A 15,682-nucleotide genomic window follows, 5' to 3' on the forward strand; every position below is an offset into this window, starting at 1 on the left:
CTTACCTGCTGTAGTTTGGATCTTGACTCCTCCTAAGGTTCAAGAGTTGAAGGTTTGGTCTCCAGCCTGGGGAGCTCCAGGGAGGTGGTAGAAACTTTATGGGGTGGGGCCTGGTGGGAGGAAGTAAGGTCACAGGGGAGGGTGCCACTGAAGCAGATATGGGGACCCTGGCCCTTTCCTCTGTCTCTTTGACAGAATTGGATATTCCTATACAAAAGAAGCAAATTGAAGGCCAGGCATGGGTGTGATTCATGCCTGCAATTCCAGATACATGGGAGGCAGAGATCAGGAAGACAGCAGTCAGAGGCCAGCCTGGGATAAAAGTTAGCAAGACCCCATCTCAATTAAAACCCTGGGTGTGATGATATGTGCCTGTCATACCAGAGATAGGAGGATTGTGGGCCGAGGCTGGTCCCTGACAAAAAGAAAGATCCTAGCTGAAGAAACAACCTAGAAACAAAAAGGGCTGGAGACATGGCTGAAATAGCACAGCATCTGCCTAGGGAGCAGGAGGTCCTGATTTCTAACCCTAGTATCACCGAAAAAAAGAAGAATTAAATTGGGCCTTTGTCTTCTATTATACACAACAATCAACTAAAAATGGATGAAGACTCAAATATAAGATCCCAAGTCTAGAAATCCTAGAGAAAAACAGAGGGAAATTTCATATTAGGGCTCTGGCAATGATTTCTTGGATATGACACCAAAAGCTCAGGCAACAGAGTAAAAAGCAGACAAGTGTCCCTATGTCACACTACAAACATTCTTCACAGCAAAGGAAACAATCAGCAGAGTGAAAAGGCATTTATAGGATTGGAGAAAATAATTACAAACCTTAAACTGATAATGAGTTAATGTCTAAAACCTACGAGGAACTCTACAACTTAGTAGCAAGGAAATAAGTAACCTGACATAAATGGTCAAAACATTTGAAAAGATACTTCTTCAAAGAAGACAACAAATGGGTAAGAGTTGTATGGAAAGGTGGTCAATGTCACTGATAACCAGACACATGCAAGTCAGAATACAATGAGAGATCACTTCACATCTGTTAGGATGGCCATGAGAAAAACAAAGCAAAAACAGGACTCAGATCACTGGGTAGAAGGAAGGAGGGAGCAGCTCACAGGAAAGAGCAGAAAAGAGTAGGTAAGGCCAGAGAGAAAGCTTCTGGTGGAGTATCAGTTTCAAACTCTTGCAATAGTAATGATGGCATTCAATTGTTTCCTTCCTTAGGCTTCAATATTGAGGAGATATATGTTTCTCCTCAATATTTCTGAAAATGTTTGTAAATAACCACAATCTTTTGTCAATGAGTCTTTGGGGAAATGAAGAAATGAGCGTGGTACCCAGTGTGGAATGGGTGGGGCTTCAGGAAAGACAGCAGCTAGAGAAGAAATGGAACACGGAGCAGTGTGGAACTGGGAGGAGACAGGGCAAGGGGGCTGAAGATGAGGAAGATAAGAAAACTTGGTAGAGAAAGGTCCCTGGAGTGATTGTAGGGATTAGAACCTACACTGCTCAAGGCAGTAATCACCTTGACCTCCTGCAAAGACCTTCTCTTCCTACATCCCTTGCCTCTGCAGTTAGCACCAGGAACAAGAATCCAACCCTAGTTCCAGGCATCCAGATAGGACACCCTATCGAGACACTCCATTTTTCAGACCTTCCTCCTATTATCTTAACGCTGCTCCCCTCACCCCATCATTAAACTATGCCGGCATGTCTCTACCAGCATGTACAGTGATTCCTCTACTAATTCCTCTACTAATTACACCTCTCAACCAGATTTACTGCCACTTTAACCACGTGAACCCCAGTTTCTTGCAGCCATGTGAAAGTAGAAGCAGAGCTCAACAGTAACCACCACTAATCCAAGGAGCAATCACACACAGCATGTTCAAGTGTCTGCCTCAACCTCTTCATAACCTCTGCACAACTCACACTTCCCTTACAGAGTTTTCTATTCTCCAAATCTCTCTAGGGAAAGGTGTGTGATAAATGGTCAGGTGACTCATTAATCTTACTCACTTTGCCCAGGCTGGCCTCGAACTGTGATCTTCCTATCTCTGCTTCCTGAGAAGCTAGAATGATAGGTGGGTAACACCCCATGACATCTCCATGCATTAAAGTGAATATTCAGAGTTAACATAGGTCTAAATAACTAATCTTGTTCGTATTACTGAGCTTAATAAACCAAGCAGGTGGTGCACACCCATAACCCCAGCTACTCTGGAGGCAGAGGTAGAAATATCACTGTCTGAGGCTGACCTGAGCAAAAAGGTGAGACTTTATCTGAAAACATAAAAATCTAAAAGCAAAAGGATTGGGAGGTTGGCTCTAGTGGTAGAACACTTGCCTAGCAAGCACAGAAACCTGAGTTCAATCCCCAGCACTATCAAAATTAATTTATTAGTTAATTGATTACCTAATTATGCAGATGTAATATGAGGTAGATTTCCTTATGTACGTTGTCTATTGAAATACTTCAGTCTACATGTTACTAATGCCAAAGCAAGATGCTGCAACAATGCACAATTGTGAACAGTGAAACATGGAAATAGATCAGCACTGAGATGAACATTCAGAGAAGACGCTTTAGCTGGACAATATCAAGAAATAAAATATAGTTTTTGGAAATAATAAGTATTTATGAGAAATTAAGTAATAGTGCAAAGCAAAGTTATAGAAATTTATTTATGATTATCGTTTTGTGGAATTATTTAGTATACCCTCATTTCTAACATTAGACAATAACATACTGGAATTAGATTTCATTTTTAGGTACTTGACTCCATGAGTCTTTCAATAAAATATTTCATTTGCATAATACAAATGAAATGAGTAGGAAACAGAGTTTCAACTTTGTCATCTATTTTTATAAGACAGTGAAAGCTAGGACTGGAGGAGTGGCTCCAGTGGTACAGCACCTGCTTAGCAAGTGTGAGGCCTTGAGTTCAAACACTAGTACCATCAAAAAAAAAAAAAAAAAGAAAGTAAAAGCTATAAATCCTGGAATATAGGATGTACAAAAAGTTTTATGCATCATAATCAACAGTAAAAGGCCTATGAAAAAAAGAGGAACTATCACTAGATGATTATTTCTCAATAATCAAACTTCCAAACAGCACATTTTCTAGCGGTCCTTAATTACAACACTTTATAATTCTAAGTCTGCAGAGGCCAAAAATTTAAAAGGAATCTTGTCAAAATAATTGCTAGGAACTGCCAAATATTTATAGTATTTGAAAATAACACTTTTCACAATTTTGGTAAGCTATGGATTCTAGGTACAAAACTCCTCCCAGAAAATGAGGTGGAAGTGGTAGAACACCTTCCTTGCAAGTGTAAGGTCCTGAGTTCAAACCCCAGTACCATCACAAAAACCAGGAAAGAATATATCTAAGCAAACTAGGTACATTCATTTGGTGAATTTTCATCTCACCAGGCTGGAAATGTTACTACAAAGGTAGCACAATAATCGCCCCTTATCTGTGGTTTACTTTCTGTGGTTTTGGTTAGATAAGGTCAACCAGAGTCCAAAAATATTAAAGTCAAAGTTCCAAAAATAAACAATTCATATTTTAAATTGTGAATCATTTTGAGTAGCATGTTATCTGCCTCCCACTTATTTTCACCCAGCACGAGAAGAGTCTCTTTGTCCAGCATATCCATATTGCATATCACCTGCCCATTAGTCCCTTACTATCTCTCTTGGTCGTCAGATCAACTGTTGTGTATCACAGTTCTTGTGTTCAGACAACCCGATTTCACTTCAGAATGGCCACAGAGCAGGAGCCCTCCTATTGCATATTGTTATCATTGTCCTACCTTATATTAACTGTTACTCTGTTACTGTGCCTAATTCATGAATTAAATTTCATCTTACATAGTATGTATAGGACAAAATGTAGCAGATCTAGGGTTCAGTACTACTGTGGTCTCAGACATCCACTGGGGGTCTTGGATCACATCCCTTGCGGATAAGGGGGGACTACAGTATTAAGACTTGCTTTGTTCAAACAGCTTCTTTAATACCTACCACTCAGGTTGGATTTCTTCTTAAATTAACAAGCTGAGCACCTGAGGAGGCAGTTCCTAAATCCCTGTGTTCAGGTAGATGGGGATAAAGATTGACAAGAGCGGTTCTCTCTCCTGTCTCGTCCCTCTCCCTTCTTCTTCCCCCATCCACTTCTAATGCCTCTGTGACCTTCCTTTATGCTGTAATGACTTTGTGTATGAAATTCCACTGCTTGTTGCTTAATTCCTTAAGCAACCCTAGCCTCCATCATGGCTGCCTTATCGTCCCTGAAAATTGCCAGACGTTTTCTTCACTAATTTTCTATTACGTAAATATTTCTTCAGGCAGATTTACTGTGATTTTAACCATGTGAGACCCAGAAGTCTATAGGGAGCCAAGAAAAGTAGCAGAGGTCAACAATGACCAACACTAATCAACGGAGGAATCACACAGGGAATGTTCAGATATCTGATACAAAGTACAGAATCGGCACATAGGGAAACAACACAGAGCAGAAGATAATTCAGGAATTCAAGAAGTCAACCTAGCACAAATAAAATTCAATAATGCCTTGCAGAAAAAAATAGTGTCTTGAAGTATGCTGCACAGGACACCAACACACATGCCTTGAGAGAGCCAGCACCTTCCATGTTTGCTGTCATGAAGACCTAGCTACTGTTCAACACCAGGGCAGGTGCGGGAATGAGGTGCCTGTGTCATGCCAAGTCAAAGACAGTTGTTTTTAATTATCAAAGGCAATTCAACATTTGTAGATCAAGATTATGAGGACACATTTTTTCCAGCAATAAGCCATTCAGTGTATTTCTGTCATCCACTCCTTCTCTCTGAAAGAAAGAAGGGAAGGAAGAAAAGAAATAAGGAAAGATGGAAGGAAGAAAAAAGAAGGAGAAAGAGGAGGAGGGGTTACTTGAATGCATAACCCGGAATTACACAGACTCCCCTTGCACTTCCACCATCTAAAACAAGGAGTGCTCCCTTTACTTGAAGAGCAAATGCCTGAGGCGCCATGCAGGGTCAGGCCTGACCACAGGGAACGTCAAGGTGACTCAGCCATTGCCTGCCCAGGAGCAGTTCAGGATGAGCTCACAGAGCTGACACTGCAGAAATCACTTGGTCATGTTTGTAAGCCCACGTGGAACATGTCTTCAGTGAGGGCGGGGCACCGTGAAGATGGGATGCTGTTCACCATGAGCCAAAGCCCTCCTTTGGTTTTCTGTGCCTCACTTAGGACAAAATAGGTGGTTAGTGATGCAAGTTAATCAGAGCGTTTTTTTGGTGTTGGTTTTCTGACAGTACTAGGGGTTTTAAACTCAGGGACTTGTGATTGTCAGGCATGCGCTCTGTCACTTGAAACACAAAACCATGCCCCTTTTTTGCTGTAGTTATTTCTTTTGGACATTGTCTCACATTTTTGCCTGGGGTCAGCCTCAGATTGCCATCCTCCTCACCATGCCTTACAAACAGCTGACATTACAGCTGTGTATCACCACACCTGGCTTATTTGTTGTGATGGGATCTTGCTAACTTTTTTTTTTTGTCTCAAGTAGTTTGGATTATAGGCAGGAGTTGCTGCTCTTGGCTTGGAGTTTGTTTTTTTTTTAATTGACACAATTGTACATATTTATGGAGTGATACAGTGTGATACTTCAATATATGTACACATGTGTAATAATCAGATCGGGGTAACTAGCACTTACATCTCCTTAAATATTTGTCTTTTCTTTGTGTTCAGAAACTTTGAACTCTGTCTTCGGGTTTCAGCATAGCTATGAAATTACTCAATATTATTAATAAAGGCTTAGAGGTTAGACAGCATGGACAAAAGAAGAGAATGTATTTAGCTCAGGGTATTTTTTGCAAAATAGTGAGACCATGAAATCTCTCGATGTATTTTAAAAGATCAGCCTTGCCAGGTACAGTGGTGTGTGTCATTGTCCCAGCACCTAGGAGGCTCAGGTGGCAGGATCACGTGAGTCCACAAGTTCAAGAACACAGTGAGACCCCGTCTCAAGAAAAACCATTCAGCTTAATCAAACTGCCAGTAGCCGAGGGACAGAAAAAGGGACTGAGCTATATGCAGAAAGATGTAAGATACATTTAATGACTATCTGTAAAAACAAAAACATAAAAAATAACGCATACGAGGAAAATGGAAAGCCATCAAGTGAAGCACATCTCTCTTTTCCATGTACCCAACCTGGAGTTGGGCAGATTCTAAAGTTTAAGCTGCGAGGCCCTAGATCTGTACCTAATTTTGTATTTTAAAAACAGTTTTTCCTAAAACAAGGGTATACTATTATATAAACTTCAGGTCCCACAAAACTCTCTCCTACCCAAAAAATAACTGAAAGCACAGAAGGGCTGGAAGTGTGACTCGTGGTACAGCAGCGCCTGTGTAGCAAGTGTGAGGCTGTGTTCATACCCCAATACTACAGACACGGATGAATAAATGAGATCAAGGAGAAAGCACTGACACAAACAGTAGATGGGGTCAGCGCATCTCCTTCAAACTTGATAGGCCATATTTGCGAACAGGCAGGCATGGTGGGCACACCTGTTCTGCCAGCACTGGGACAGCTGAGGCAGGAGGAGCTCTCATTCCATGCAAGGATGGGCTTCATAGTGAAATCCTGTATCAAAACAATCAAGGGAGTTCAAATCTCAGTGGGACCTACCAGATTTTAGGGCTGGCGGAACTGCCCAAGTGGACAGCACCTGCCTAGAAAGTGTGAGGCCCTGAGTTCAAAACCTCCTCCCTCCCCTACCCAGTATTGCCCATTTAAAAAAAAGAGCAAATCCTAGACGTATTTTCAAAGATCCTGAAACTGCTCTGTTTTAAACTTCTTTTATCTTAATAAAACTGCTTTTCGTAAAAACAAAACAAATATAAAATACCAAAGTTTGCTTCCAAGTTCCCCATTAGAACTGTTTGAGGTCAAGACTGTCTCTTACTTATTTCTGTTGTTTCCACAGCCAAACACGTTCCTTGGAACTTAATAGAGCTCAAGCATGTTGAGTGAAGCTCCACAAAAGACTTAACTGTGAAACAACCAGTTACCCAAATCCAACAGGTTAAGGGCTATTTCCTGGCTCAGTTGGTTGAACGCCTGTCTACCAAATGCAAGTCCCTGAGTTGAAACCTCAGTACTGCCAAAAAATATACGCATATTACATATATATATTTGTAGATGTATATATTTCCATGAGTAAGTGAATACATACAAGTTAATACTATAGTTTGACTAGCTGTGAGTTATTGGGACCTTGCAACCCCACATCACTCACCATTATTTACCATTTGATTAATTCCTTTCTAGAAAATTAAAAATTACTACAGCAATTAAGGTAGAGGCACCATTACCCCGTATACCAGCAAGGGCTGGAGGAGTGGCATTAGTGGTAGATTGCCTGCCTAGCCAGTATGGGGCCCTGAGTTCAAACCCCAGTACCACAAAAGAAACAGACAAACAAATGACGCAAGTGAAGTATTTTGAGATCTTATAATCGCCAAGCTTCCAAACACACACAGAAAATGTCTAAAATACATAAGGCCATTATAATAACTATTTTCATCATCATTCATAATATAGGCATTACGAGCCTGGCAACAATGGCTAATGCCTGTAATCCTAGCTAATCAGGAAGCAGAATGATCAGGAAGAGGAAGGTGTGAAGCCAGCCCAGGCAAATAGTTCACGAGACCCTATCTCCAAAAACCCATCACACAAAAATGGGATGGTACAGTGGCTCAAGTTGTAGGTCCTGAGTTCAAACTCTAGTACTGGAAAAAAAAAAAAAGATTACAAAATGACCATAGTTAATCACACAGTTTTAAAGTAACAGCACCCCCCCCCACCTTTTTTCAGAGCCCAGGGTCACGGACTCACTAGACAAGTGCTCTACCACTATACTGCAACTCCAATCCACTGTTAAACATTTAGAAGGAAAGGAAAAGAAAAATGTCTTCGATGGTGGAGTGGTTCAAGTGGTACAATGCCTGCCTAGCAAGCCTGAGACCCTGAGTTCAAACGCCAGTATCACAGTAAAACAAAACAAACCTCTCCTGGGGTTGAAGTAGGTTATAATGATGCCTCCTGATCATGACTCAGTGGCCTTATTCGAAGCAAGTTCAATGGACAGGTCTTCTTTTGTCTTTATTAGCAACATTAATCAAGAGGTAATCTGTGAGGAGCTTCTCTGCTCACAGGATGTTTGCAGTCTTACTAATGTAATAATGGGAAGTTAATCTGTTTTAGGAAGACAACTTGCAGATCCTGTGGTGGTTTATTTTTTTAAAGACATTGTTAACAATGAATTTATTGTTTCAGGCTTTTTGTTATTTTCTGTCTCTTTTTTCTGGAAGGACAAGGAAATATATTTCAACCTTTGATGCATCTGAGAAAGGTTTCAGGAATATCGAGGACCCCCAAAATGACTACACAGGACTTCAAGGTGGTGGTTTCCTTAGCGAGGTGGAGAGGAGTGAAATCAGAGGGTATAGAAGGAGCTTCAGTTGTATTTGTAACATTTATTTTCTTTTTCCTTTTGTGAAGTGGGGTTGGAACTCAGGACTTTGCACTTGCTAGGCAGGTGCTCAACCATTTGAGACAGGCCCCAGCCCTTTTTACTCTGGTTATTTTGGAGACAGGCTATTCTAGACAATGGTGCTCCTATTTTGAGCTTGCCCCTGTTGCTGGAATAACAGACACATGCTACCATGCCCAGGTTTTTTCACTTGAGATGGGAGTCTCACCAACCTTTTTCTTTTAGCTGAGATAGCCTGGCACCCCAATCCTCCTGATCTCAGGCTCCTGCATATATAGGATGACTGGCACATGGTAGTGTGCCCAAGAATTGGTCGAGATGGGTGTGGGAGTGTCTCTGGAAACATTTCCCCAGCCTGGCCTCCAATAGTGATCCTTCAGATCTCAGCTTCCCAAGTAAGTAGCCACCAAGGTCCCAGCTGTGACATTTTATTCTTAAAAAGAAAGAGGGAATAGAGGGAGAAGGAGGGAAAGAGAGAGAGAGACAGATTGACAGAGACAGAGACAGTGGCCAGACTGCATGGTGTGACAGAGAGAGAGCTTGCCTAGCAAGCACAGGCCCTGAATCAATCCCCCATATCTCATATACACACACACACACACACACACACACACACACACACACACGCTGAAGCATATAAAGTAAAATGGTAACAGAACAGCATGGTGTGTGTGCATAATAGAATTTCCTTCTGTTTTCTCCCTGCTTGAAAGATTTAAAAGAAGAGGAAATTAAGAAATGCCTAACAAAAAACAAACTTGGAAAAAATAAACAAGCTATGTATGGGAAAAAGGTCTATTTTTAATCATTCTCAGCCTTTGGCTAAGATCAAATGGAGAAGAGACTATTTTTCTTTCCTTCCTTCCTTCCTTCCTTTCTTCCTCCTTTCCTCCCTCCCTCCCTCCCTCCATCCTTCCTACCCTCCTTTCCTCCCTTCTGTCCTTCTGTAGCAGGGAAGAGGGCCAGAAGAGAAACAGACAGGCTGTGTTCTGAAAATGAGGCAAGAGGAAGGGATAGCAAAGCAATGAGATAAAACTGAAAGAATTGAAACATGAAGAAGGCCACATAGCACTGGGGAAATGAAATAGCAAATAAAATCACATGCAGCCATGTATGGGTTGAGCTTTGCTTTTTGCTTCTGTAACCTGCATGCAAGGGTATATAAGGTTGAGACCTCTTTGTTCTCGGGGCTCAGTCTTTGGAGGAGAGTCCCCTGGGTCTGTGTCGGCACAATAAAACATTTCTTCCTGCTAAATTGCCTCAGTGTCCTGTATCTCAGCTTGAGAATCCCGCAACATTTCTTGGGGGCTTGTTGCCGGGATTGTGGAGACAGTGATTTGTCACCTCCTTTGTCACCAAGGTCATGCCCCAGACCACCAGGAGAAGATCCCACCAGGTGCCAAGGGGCAGCTTGATCCAGAGGGTGATTCGTCTTCCCGGCTAGTCAGGGTGAAGGCCTTGGATACACAACAGAACCTGGTGAGGCACAGGAACCAACTTGGAAGCACTGCTCATCAGATTGGTAACAACCTGGGTTCAAATTCAGACCTGCCCCAGGAGGCAGAAGGGGAGACTGATCACCTCCCAGAGACCAATAGCAACTACCGAATGGGGTGAAGCCATGTATTTCAGGCTCAGGGAGCAGGATGGAAGTTCTGTGTTATGCAAAAGTGTGTAAGATACCTCTGAGAGTTAACGGGGTTTTGAGCTGTTCCTGGTAAATAGTCACAACTGACGTTAAGGGATGGATAACAAAAAATTCATTTCCAAAGGGGGAGAATCCCAAGAGAACAGATGCATCATCCACCATTCCACTGGATAACCCTCTGGGTATAATTTAAAAGTTTTTTCTTTTTTTGAGAATTGAGAGTGTGTGTATGTGTGAAAGAGAGAGAGAGAGAGAGAGACAGAGAATTAAAGCACTGGGAAAAACTTAATTTGCTCTTGTAATTCCAGCTCATCTTATGCACGCTTAAGTTGACATTTTTTCCTGGCATACTTAATTTATACAACTTTTATGTGTGTGTGTATATGTAAACATCTTCAAAATGGTTCTTAAACTGCTGTTGTAAGGTTAATGTGATATTTAAGGTAACAAAAAAAAAATGGGGTGTTTGTTTTAAAGATCTCTGTTACAAACTGCTTAAGGATTTTACATATAAATATGTGATCATCTTGAGTATGGTTCTAATTATAAAGTAAATATAAAAATTATTACTCGGTTCTACTGCCACTTTTTAAAAAACAGGTTTTCAAACATATTTCAATCAGGTCTCACAAGGATGCAGGCATTCAGGGGTTAACACTCTGGCATAGACCACAGGAGAAAAAAAGAGAGAAAAAGGGGGTCACAGCCTGCAACAGGAATCTTAAACTTTGGGTAGTTAAAAATGACCTTAGGCTGTTTTATTTATTTTCATAAATAAAATCTGGGATTTAATTCTCTCTTATAATACATGGGTCTATTAACAAATAGTCTTTGTATAAATTGTTTTTATACAAAAAATAATTTTTAATGATACCCATTTTATTAATATTTATTTTTTGCTTAGTACTTTTTGTGTACTGTTTAAACAAACTTTACTTTCCCTAATAAACCCTTTGACATGGCTTTAATTGATAGGTGAGTGAGTGACCTTATATGTTAAAATTATCATTGTTGCTGTTAAAATATTGTTATGCAATTGGTAGGACTGGGGTACAAAAAATAAATTTAAGGTTGCTTTCTTTATGGATTTTTCCATACAAATATAAGGTTCTAAGTTAAAAGGTTTTATGAGTTATTTTCAATAAACAACGTGTGTGTGTGTGTGTGTGTGTGTGTGTGTGTGTGTGTATGATATTAAAGATAGGGGTTTTAAAAATAAAAAGGTTTTAAATACATAAAAAAAGGATAAAAACAAGCTCCCCCAGGGGATACAAAATAAGTTGTCATAAAGGTACAAAATAAGTTGGTATAAAAAGATGGAGCCTATAAATGCTTATGTAAGTGATTGACTTAACTAAGATCCAGTTACATTAAACATTTTGTAAGGTCTAAATTTAATGTACTAATGTTAAACTAAAACTTAATTCTGTAATCTCATAACAGTAAGACTATCTTAAAACTACTGTTCTTAATAACATTTACAAAAAGTAAATGTGTCTTAAAAATGGTTTTCTGTTTTGTCACGATAACTGTCAAAAAATTTTGGTGCTACTGGTTAATTGACAAATTTATCAAAACAACAAAAGTTTATTAAAACACAAAAAAGCAAAGACAGCTGCGCACAGGGAGTACTGATGTACTGATATGAGGTGTGGAACTAATTTACTTATGTAAAGCAAAAAAAAAAAAAAAAAAAAACCTAAGCAAAAAGTACACCCTCCACATAGGATAGAGAAATAAAAACTGAAAAAAGAGCACTCTACAGGAGATCAAGACATCCAGTTTTTATTGGAGTCAAAAGAGTGGAGATATTACTCTTACTCCTTCCACATGGCAGGCTGAGGGAATTTTTGGCCTGGGATGGCCAGATTGGGCCAGTTATTTTATGGGGCCTCCACTGATTACAGGTTGGTGGGATCCTGCTCTATGGTATGAGCGATATGATAATGTCAACAATCTGACATATGATCCCTTATCAACATCTGAGCCATGATGATTCCTAACTCCACACTTAGTTCCCATAAATATTTACCTGTGTTCTCCGGTGATTTTTGTCAGGGTTTTAACTACTAAGCTAACTGAGTCATGTTCATTGAAGAGTTGGTTTATGTTGGGGTTAATAATGAGGACAGTCATGTTACGACCAGACCCTCTCCCCACTTACAGATGGCTTACTAGAAACACCCTACTCAACCCCAAAGACTGACAACGAGACAAATGTTAATCTTTATCTCCCCAGATGGCTGCCAAGGACAGTTGGACAGACAGTGACCTAACTACAACCTATCTTTCTTGGCTGCCCAGCAACAGTATCCCTTAGAGACCTTCATGTTACTTTTCCACTAACCCCCTTTATCTACCCAAGCCTATGTATGGCCCTGGGCTCAAGCTCTCTTGCTGGGTCCCCCTCCACAGGGCTCCTGCCTGAACAATAAACCCTGTGCTGGTGTTTGAGTCATCTCTCTGCTTCTTCCATGCCTCTTATTTTCTAACAGTTTATGTAAAATTTTCTAGATGACCTCATGGTTAAACAACTGTTGTCTTGGGTGATTCTAATACACTTGGTATCCTGTATGTGTCTGTGACTGGGCTATTTTGGTTTACTAAAACTGTTCTTCCCCCCTACAACTGATAAAAATCTAAGGTTTTACTTCAAGAACAACAACTAAACTAATATGTACATATAACCTCTACAGAGCTATGATGCTATTGCTCGTTCCTTATACTAAATATGTTTTATTTCTTTCAGTATATCAAGCCTTCTAAAATACAAAATTTAGATAAACACAATAACAAAAAGTTAGTGGTACTGATATATTGTTCTGTTAGCTGCTAAATGGTCCATCAAAATTTTAACCACGGCTCTTTTAAGCTTTTGTCATTACAGTTCAGATCCTTCTGGGGCATTTACAATCAAGTCCATAAAAATAACTCTAATAACTGCTTATGTGTCAACCAGGTTAGCTTTTTAGATATCTGCTTTTGTTGGATGTGGTTTTATATTGTCCCTGTCTAGAAGCCCATAGACTAAGGGCCACTCTTTCTAGGCCTCTTTGTTGCTTAAATTTGGCCAATAGAGTCTAGTTGTCACTGACTTCCAACTGATCTGCTCATTATTCCACCCCCCCCCCCACCCTCCAGTCATAGGACCAAAACCAAACAAACAAACAAAATCCAGGAAAGAGCAAATCTTCAAGATAAAGAAAAAAAATGACCAATCAAGAAAGATCTTCAGTCTATGGCCATACCACTGTAAATGTGCCCAATCTCATCTGGTCTCAAAAGCTAAGCAGGGTAGAGCCTGATTAGTACTTGGATGAAAGACAAATCTTCAAAAGAGACTGCTCAGAGACAAACAATTTAAAGGCAAGAGGGAAATGGCATTAAAATTCAAATGGAGTCACTCATACTCGACCTCTCAAAATAACCAAGGCCGAGAGGACTGAAGAAGTGGTTCTTATACACCTGTGGCCACCTGGCATAGAAGCCCTTCCAGATAGAAACTCATATTTTTAGACAAGGCCATCTACTTAGAGACAAAACAACCATTTTTACTGGCTCTAAACATGTCCTCTGATACTTAAAGGTGGTGGTTTTAACTTTTTTAAACAATGAGTTTTCTTGGACATATATACTGATAGTATATTGTTGCCACAGTAATTCTACTCAGTTAAAAAAAAAAAAAGATACTGTCTGGGTAAAAGAATAATAAATGTCCAACCATTAAAGCCTGATTAGAGGGGTCCTTTTGTTGTTGTCTTGTCTATCCCTACTACAGTCAAAATAACAAAAACTGCTTTCTGGATCCACCACAGGCAAATAAAGCCATCCTCTCCCGAGTGGGAGTGCATCTCTGACTCAGCCTCACCATCCAGTTTCACCCTTCGGAACATCTGTGCCCTTCCTCAGCAGGACTCCACTTGCCAGGAGACAAAAGGGGACCACGAACACTGAGACAACAGCCCTGGCCTAGTCACTCTGAAAGCTGACTAGTCTACACATAGAGGAAGCTCAAACATGGAACATGCCCAGCTCTCCTCTATACTCTTGGACTCTGGTAAGGTTGTTCCCATGTACTAAATGTTATAAGAGAGCCATTGTTGGGACCTGCACAGAGCCATACTTTCTATCACGCACCCACCAACAGGTCAGATGTTTAATCTGCTCATCTACTTCCAGGTTAATGAGGTGGCTGGCAAGTGATACTAAAAGTCCCAGAGTAAAGAAAACAATACAGACTACATTTGTTATAAAAGCGGGGTAATAGGTCTTCTCCTGGGAGCATGCTTAATATTACCCTGCCTGGCTCCCCTGGTATTGCGGTCTATCAGGACCATTATAGATATAAAAAGAAAAACAGCTGCCCATATAATGATGCTATAAAAATACAAACCCCTAGATCAAGATGATACTCTTTGACCCTAGGTGGGTCTGAGCATCAAAGGTGGAGAGTGATGTAGCAGCGAGGAGGGTCAGAAGAGAAACAGACAGGCTGTGTTCAGATAATGAGGCAGGGGGACAGGATGGCAAAGCAGAGATAAAACTTCAAGAACTGAAACATGAAGGTCACACAGCAAGGGGGAAATGAAATAGCCAATAGTTACATGCAGCCATATATGGGTTGAGCTTTGCTTTTTGCTTCTGTAACCTGCATGCAAGGGTATATAAGGTCAGACCTCTTTGTTCTTGGGGCTCAGCCTTTGGAGAAGAGTCCCCTGGGTCTGTGTCAGCACAATAATATGTTGCTTCCTGAGAAATTGCCTCAGTGTCCCATATCTCAGCTTGAGATTCCTACACTACTTCCTTCCTTCCTTCATTCCTTCCTTCGTCCCTCCCTCTCTCTCCTTTTTTTCTCTTGAACTATAGTTCTGTCTTTCTTCCTTTTTTGCGTATGCTACTGGGAATTGAAATCTGAGCCTTGAGCTTGCTAGGCAGGTGCTCTATGCCTGACTTTAGCCACACTCCTAGCTCTTTCATTTAGTATTATCTTTGTGCTAGGTGGGGGTACATTGTGACATTTACAAAATTTCTTACTCCTAGCTCTTTTTGGCTTTTAGTTATTTTACAGGTAAATTTTTTTTTTCCTTGGGAGCTGTCTCACAGATAATCCTTCTACCTAAAGCCTCCCAAGTCGTTTGGGCCACCACGCCCAACTTTTATTCATTGAGATGGGGGGTCTCATTAATTCCTAAATTCCTAAACCCTGCCCCCCAGGATGGACTTCAACAGCAATCCTCCTAATCTCGGGCCTTCCATGTAGTTGGGATTTCAGGTGTAAACCACCACATCTGGCCTGTTTTCTTCATATACAAAGATAAATCAATAAAGAAAAGGCAAACTAATATCAAAATCAGTACAGTATATGAAAGAGGAAATTAGAAAAATAATTGGGGAAATTATAAAGTAGTCTAAATATGTGTGTCTCTATGTGTATTTATATGTGTTTG

At 40.5% G+C, this 15,682-nt stretch overlaps 1 protein-coding gene across 1 annotated transcript in view; it reads right to left on the bottom strand.

The window, feature by feature from the left end:
* Positions 1-15,682, bottom strand: part of LOC109693952 (uncharacterized) — a 39,976-nt gene that overhangs the window by 17,068 nt on the left and 7,226 nt on the right. The gene's annotated exons all lie outside the window — the stretch shown is intronic.

The sequence above is a fragment of the Castor canadensis genome, chromosome 3 (genome assembly GCF_047511655.1).
Source record: "Castor canadensis chromosome 3, mCasCan1.hap1v2, whole genome shotgun sequence".
Lineage (NCBI taxonomy): Eukaryota > Metazoa > Chordata > Mammalia > Rodentia > Castoridae > Castor > Castor canadensis.